The sequence below is a fragment of the Littorina saxatilis genome, linkage group LG3 (assembly GCF_037325665.1).
Source record: "Littorina saxatilis isolate snail1 linkage group LG3, US_GU_Lsax_2.0, whole genome shotgun sequence".
Classification (NCBI taxonomy): Eukaryota; Metazoa; Mollusca; class Gastropoda; order Littorinimorpha; family Littorinidae; genus Littorina; species Littorina saxatilis.
In genome coordinates, this window is record NC_090247.1 from 52,924,170 (window position 1) to 52,931,480 (window position 7,311).

Sequence of the window (7,311 nt, forward strand, 5' to 3'; positions counted from 1 at the left end):
CCGTTCAGGGCGGTCCTGTGGGGGCAGGGGTTTCAGGCTTCGTGCCTACGACCACTGCTACTACGGTTCCCTCTGACGTCCGTGTGACTGGTGGCTGTCCCTCTATGAAACGCTCCGGCCGACTAGTTACTGGACGTGGAGGTGTTCGACAGAACGTGGTACTTCTGTCGAATGGTCAGGGCGACGGGAACATTGTTTCTGTTGCTCAGACCGACACCTCCGACCGGACCGTCTTGACCCCACGCCATTCCTTAGCGTCTGGTGTTCGGGTGACGGATGGTCCGGACCAAGGGTCCGGAACGTTCCAGGCTTACGGGTCGGGATCGAACCGGACCCACGGGTCCCGACTGGACTTGACCTCCGGGTTTGGTCCGGACGGGACCCATGGTACGGGACCGTACCGGACCGGTGCGGGACAGTACCTCTGGCCCTTCCCGGACCTACGGGTCCGGATGGTACGGTACGGGACCAGTGGTTCGGTCGGGACCGGACCACCCGACCACCTCTGTTGGTCTGGGTGGTCTGGCACCGAACCGGAACACACCGGACCACCGGACCTACGGGTCCGGATGGTACGGTACCGGACCAGTGGTCCGGTCGGGGCCGGACCACTCGACCACCTCTGTTGGTCCGGGTGGTCTGGCACCGAACCGGACCATGCCGGACCTACGGGTCCGGATGGTACGGTATGTCCACGTCCGACCGAGCCACCCGAACACTTCTGTGGGTACGGATGGTTCGGTACCGAACGGGACCTCCGGATGCTACGGGACCGGACCGAACCTACGGGTTCGGATGGTCCGGTACCGGACCAGTGGTCCGGTCCGAACCGGACCAGTGGTCCGGTCCGAACCGGACCACCCGACCACCTCTGTTGGTCCGGATGGTCTGTCACCGAACCGGACCATACCGGACCTACGGGTCCGGATGGTACGGTAGGTCCACGTCCGGACCGAACCACCCGAACACTTCTGTGGGTACGGATGGTTCGGTGCCGTACGGGACCGCCGGATGGTACGGGACCGGACCACAGGACCGGAACACCGGACCACCCTATCGGATCGGTCCGGACCACCCGACCACCTCTGTTGGTCCGGATGGTCTGGCACCGAACCGGACCTACGGGTCCGGATGGTACGGTATGTCCACGTCCGGACCGAGCCACCCGAACACTTCTGTGGGTACGGGTGGTTCGGTGCCGAACGGGACCTCCGGATGGTGCGGGACCGGACCGGACCTACGGGTCCGGATGGTCCGGTACTGGACCGGTGGTCCGGTCCGGACCGGACCACCCGACCACCTCTGTTGGTCCGGATGGTCTGGCACCGAACCGGACCTACGGGTCCGGATGGTACGGTACGTCCACGCCCGGACCGAGCCACCCGAACACTTCTGTGCGTACGGATGGTTCGGTGCCGAACAGGACCTCCGGATGGTACCGGACCTACGGGTCCGGACCTACGGGTCCGGATGGCCCGGTGTCGGACCACCCGACCACCTCTGTTGGTCTGGATGGTCTGGCACCGAACCGGACCATACCGGACCACGGGTCCGGATGGTACGGTATGTCCACGTCCGGACCTAACCACCCGAACACTTCTGTGGGTACGATGGTTCGGTGCCGAACGGGACCTCCGGATGGTCCGGCACCGGACCGGAACACCGGACCACCCTACCGGACCGGATCGGCACCCCCGACCGGACCGGACCATTTCTTTTCTGATCAGACCCGATGGGTTCCTGTTCAGTCTATAAATGGCGGGGGTTCGTTGGCTGGGCTGACCCAACAGTCGCAGGGTTGTTGTTTTTCTCCCCCTTCGGCTGCTGGAGACGTTTCGTCTTTGGGGCAGGGGTCTTCGCGGCCTCTTGCTTCTGTGGGCGTTTCTTCACAGCCTGCTTCATCGCTTTCGGCTCTTCCCCCTCAAGCTCCCTACACTCCTGCTTTTGAGGAGTTGTCGGGAAGTGAAGAGGAGAGTGAGTCGGAGGACGATAGGGAGGAGGATCAGGGTCGCCCTGAGGTTAACACTGATCCTCTACCCTTGCCGGTTTCTGATGGAACTTCCGAAGCTATGCTTCGTACTTTGCAACAGTACATGACAGACATCACGCGGCGTCTTGACGTCACGGATGCCTCTCTTAAGCGTCTGTCGTCTAGTGTTGACACACAGGACCTGGACCCGGGGTCTGAGGACGAGAGGCAGGAGGCTCGTCCTCGCACAGCTAGAAGGACGTTTGAACAGTTTCAGGACGTCCTTCCCTGAGACGCCCTCTCGTCCTTTGAGTCCGCTTCGGCCCGGGCGCGGGAGGCTCACGCCGCGTCTGCCGGCGGCTCGTTTTATGAACGATCCGTCCGCCGGCAATTCGCGTTCCACCCTAGTCTTAGTGCCAGTGTGGAAGCGGCAGCACATCGCCTGAGGAGTACAGATTCACGTGCAAACGCGACCTATGTTCCTCGGGAGGACGCGGGTTCAGTGCCATGCTTTCCTTCGGGAGGCGCACCTCCACTGTTTCCTCGTGTCCAATCTGTTTCGTCCCTCCCTTTTCCCTTTGACTCTCGAACTCTCACTTTCCAGACTTCGAGTGTTTAGGGTGGGGCTGACGGTGATGTGTTCGTTGGGGAGGTGCCTTCGGTCAAGAAGGTGGAACTGAGCTCTGCTTCGTTCCACAATCTTGAGGCCACCGTTTCTTCCACAGTCGAGGCCCAATCACAGGCCTTGACATGGATGAGCACGCTGTCCACACTGTTGGACCCTCCCGATCGGGCAGAGTCCGATTCCACTCGGGTCCTTGTCACGGTTCGAGTGGATCGGGCTTTGCATATCGTGCGTGACGTCTGCGGCAGAATTGGCCATTGGAACACGGGTCCACTTTATTGGCCCTGTTCCGTGATCATTTTCTGCCTACTTCTATAGTGCCTCCGGATATGAGGAAGAGTCTGAGGAACACGTTTCCTCAGCCTTCTTCCCTCTTTCATCCGGACACTGTTCGTTCTGTGGTGGAGTCCACACGCCAGAGGAACACTGATTCTCTGATGGTTGGCCTCGCTGCTTCGGCGACGGCGGCGGGGAGTAAGAGAAGTGCTACAGTCACCTCCAGCTCCCAGCCTCAGAAGAAGAAGAAGAAGAAGAAGAAGCCAGTTTCACTGCCTCCTTCTTCCTCCTCTTAGGCGCCTGTTGCGTTCCCAAGCAAGACGAAGGGTGCTCAGACAGGTAAGGGGAAGCAGCACCACCAGGGGGGGTGGTCGCAAGCCTGCGCCTGCCCGCCAGCAGAATTTTCAGTGAGTCCCGGCCCTACGTTGACGCCCCCTCAAGTTGCCCCTCTTTCGTCCGTCGGTTCCCTTTTTCGGGCCCGCGGCATGTGGGGCAGACTGGTCTCCAACCAGTTTTTCTTGAGGGTGGTGTGGTCGGGGTTTTCTCTACCGCTGTCGTCACAACCTCCATTGTCCGCTCTACCCTGGACGTTCCCCCCTCCTCGAGACCCTGCCAGATGGCAGGCTCTTCAGGACGAGGTGAACTCGTTGGTCGAGAAGAAGGCGGTCTACCCCCTTTCTCAGCCTTCTCCAGGGTTCTGCTCCCGCCTGTTCACCGTCCCCAAAAAGGACGGCCGGTTCAGGCCGGTGTTGGACCTCTCCACCTTGAACTTGTACCTTCACAGGTGCAAGTTCAAGATGGAAACCCCTTCGTCGGTCCGGTTGGCCATCCGGCCAAACGATTGGGCCATGTCTGGGACCTCCAGGATGCTTACTTCCACATCCTGGTGGCCCCGGGGTACCGACATCTGCTCCGGTTCGTTTGGGAGGGCACAGTGTTCGAGTTTCAGGCCCTCCCATTCGGCCTGTCCTTGGCCCCTCTGATTTTCAACGGGGACAACAACACCACATGCTTAGCTTACCTTCGCCACCAGGGGGGCACCAATTCTCGGTCCCTCTCCCTGTTGGCGGAGGAGATTCTGCTCTGGTGCCAGACCAATCAGGTCCGGATGTCAGTCCAGTTCGTTCCGGGGAAACTGAACGCCCTGGTCGACATTCTCAGTCGGGGCGATCAGGTTCTCTCCACAGAATGGACCATCGCTCACAACGTTCTACAGCGTCTGTGGGCAAGGTGGGACCGTCCTCTGATCGATCGGTTCGCAACTCGATTCAGCGCTCGGCTTCCCAGGTACGTCAGCCCCTTTCGAGACATGAATGCGTTCCACTTGGACGCATTCACTCTCTTGTGGAGGCTCCTCGATGCTTACACCTATCCCCCGACATCTCTGATTCCGAGGGTGCTGGCAAAATATCTGCAGGAACGACCAAGACTGATTTTGGTCGCGCCTTACTGGCCAACAGCTCTGTGGTTTCCAGATCTTCGCGGTCTCACCCACGTAGACCCTCTACCTCTGGATCTGGACGGGGGAGGTCTGCTCCAGCCTCGATCATGCCTCCCTCATCCACGTCCAGAGAGTCTGTGCTTGACCGCATGGCTCTTGTGCGCTCCAAACTGCTTGCACTAGGATTGCACAAGAGTTCAGTAGAGTTTTTCTTGAACGCTAAGAGGCGATCAACTAATCAGCTCTACGACTTACGCTGGAGAGCTTGGGCCACCTTCGCCTTGTCCAAGGGGATAAAGCCGCTTTATCCCTCAACACAGGACTTGGCCAACTTCCTGGTGGAAGTGTATCAAAAGAAGAGTCTTTCTTCTAAGACTCTTCTTGGATACAGACCTGCCATCGCTTCCACGATTGCGGCCGCTACTGGTCGCAGACCTGAACACTTGATCAGGTCCTCCCTCATCGCTAATGTCCTTTCGGGTATTAGCAATGCAGCGGTGTCTAAACCTCGGGTTTCATTTCCCAAGGGGGATGTTTTTCTGGTCCTCAAACTCCTGCGTAGCAATGAGTTTGAACCCCTGGCAGGCATCAGTATCAAGTTGCTGATTTTTAAGACTAATTGTTCCTCATCGCTTTAGCCACTTGCCGTAGACTCAGTGGTATTCAAGCTTTGAGTGGCCTGGACTTTGACATTGAGTTCACCACACAGCAGTGGTTGCCAGCATGGTCACGTCAGTCTTAGGTATGTTTCTTGGGTATATTTTCTTGTACGGTAGTACTGTTCGAAAATTGCCTGGGTATCTTAATCCTTGGATTTAAGTGATTTTGATTAAGGAGTTTAATACTCTACATATCACCCTCACACCACTCTGGTATTCTGTGCAAGAATAGTACTGTCGAGGTAAGTGTTATATTGACTGTAAGGCTTCTTTTTAAGCCTACTGTCTATATGATACTTACCGAGACAGTACTATTAGAGTTTCCCTCCCGCCTCCCCTCTTGATATGTTATGGGCTTTTTGAGGGTCTGCAGCTCATAAAGAAAGAGGACGCGCCACCTACATCCTGTAAGGGGGAAGCACTCGGACAGTGCTTGGGATCCACGGTGGCGCATGGTTATGGGAGATAATTGTACCCACTCAGCGTTTTGTCCAATTTTTTCGGCCTATAATAGATAATGTGCAAGAATAGTACTGTCTCGGTAAGTATCATATAGACAGTAGGCTTAAAAAGAAGCCTTACAGTTATGTACATGTGTCTCTTGTTTGTAAGATTTTTTTCTTCTTATTTTTTTTTGGGGGGGGGGAGGGGGGGGGGGTGGGGAAGGGGTATTTTTTTTAAACTGTTCTGTTTCTTTTATCCCAGCGAAGCTGGAGGTATCCCGTGAACGCTATACTGTAATCGATTTGAGAAATGTGCATACCGAATAATACATGATAAAGAAGGATTCTTTGTGCCCGAAAATGGGCCACAGTTGGAGATGGAAGTTCACCAAAAATTGGGACCATACTAACAAAAATACGGTGGGTAAAATTGGCGCCCCCATTTTTTGAGCAAACGCCACCCAAGGCCGCTTTGGACGGGTAGAAATTCCGTAGTTTCCAAGTCTATGGATAAAGCTCGCGTAAGAAGAATACGTCACGGTCGAAAGTCTTTGACGTCAATTATTGCATCATGACGTCATGCCTCCCTGTAGTCTTTCTCTCTCGCGCGGTGTGTGTGTTTGTGTTCATTTTGTGCACATGTGTTAGTGTTACTGTTTGTGTGTGTGTGTGTGTGTGTGTGTGTGTGTGTGTGTGTGTGTGTGTGTGTGCATGAGTCTGTACTCGTGTGTGTGTGAGTGTGTGTGGTGTGTGTGAGTGTATGTGTGTGTGTGTGTGTGTGTGTGTGCGCACGCGTGCATGAGTCTGTACTCGTGTGTGTGTGTGTGTGTGTGTGTGAGTGTGTGTTTGTGTGTGTGTGTGCGCACGCGTGCATGAGTCTGTACTTGTGTGTGTGCGCACGCGTGTATGACAGTCTACTCGTGTGTGTGTGGGGTGTGTGTGTGTGTGTGTGTGTATTTGTGTGTGTGTGTGTGTGTGTGCGCGCACGCGTGCATGAGTCTGTACTCGTGTGTGTGGTGTGTGTGTGTGCATAAGTGTATGTGTGTGCGTGTATGTGTGTTTGTTTGTAAAGGTGTGTATGTCCGTCTGTCCATATGGGTGTGTGTTTTGTGTGTATGAAGTTTTTGTGAGAGAGTGAGTGAGTGCGTGTGTGTATGTGTGCGTGTGTGACTTGGGGTGTGTGTGTGTGTGTGTGTGTGTGTGTGTGTGTGTGTGTGTGTGTGTGTGTGTGTGTGTGTGTGTGTGTGTGTGTAAGAAAGACTGAGAGAGAGGGAGAAAGAGTGTGTGTGTGTGTGTGAATGTGTGTGTGTGCATGAGTTTGTGTGTATGTTTGTGTGTGTATGAGTATGTATATGTGTTTGTTTGTAAAGGTGTGTGTGTCCGTCTGTCTATGTGCGTATTTGTTTGTTTGCTTAACGCCCAGCCGACCATGAAGGGCCATAATTATCAGGGCGGTGCTGCTTTGAGATATAAAGTGCGCCACACACAAGGCAGAAGTCGCAGCACAGGCTTCATGTCTCACCCAGTCACATTATTCTGACACCGGACCAACCAGTCCCAGTATGCACTAACCCCATAATGCCAGACGCCAGGCGGAGCAGCCACTAGATTGCCAATTTTAAAGTCTTAGGTATGATCCGGCCTGGGTTCTAACCCACGACCTCCCGATCACGGGGCGGACGCCTTACCACTAGCCCAACCGTGTATGTGCGTATAAGTGTGTGTTTTGTGTGTATGAGATTTGTGTGAGTCAATGTGTGAGTGTGTGTGTGTGTATCTGCGGGTGTGTGCGTGCGTACATGCGTGCCTATGTACATGTGTGTGTGTGTGTGTGTGTGTGTGTGTGTGTGTCTGTTTGTATAAGAGAGAAAAAGAGAGAGAGAGTGGATGGGTGGGTG

General features: G+C 55.2%; 1 protein-coding gene across 2 annotated transcripts in view; it reads left to right on the forward strand.

The window, feature by feature from the left end:
- Positions 1-7,311, forward strand: part of LOC138962636 (dynein axonemal heavy chain 1-like) — a 179,987-nt gene that overhangs the window by 125,781 nt on the left and 46,895 nt on the right. The gene's annotated exons all lie outside the window — the stretch shown is intronic.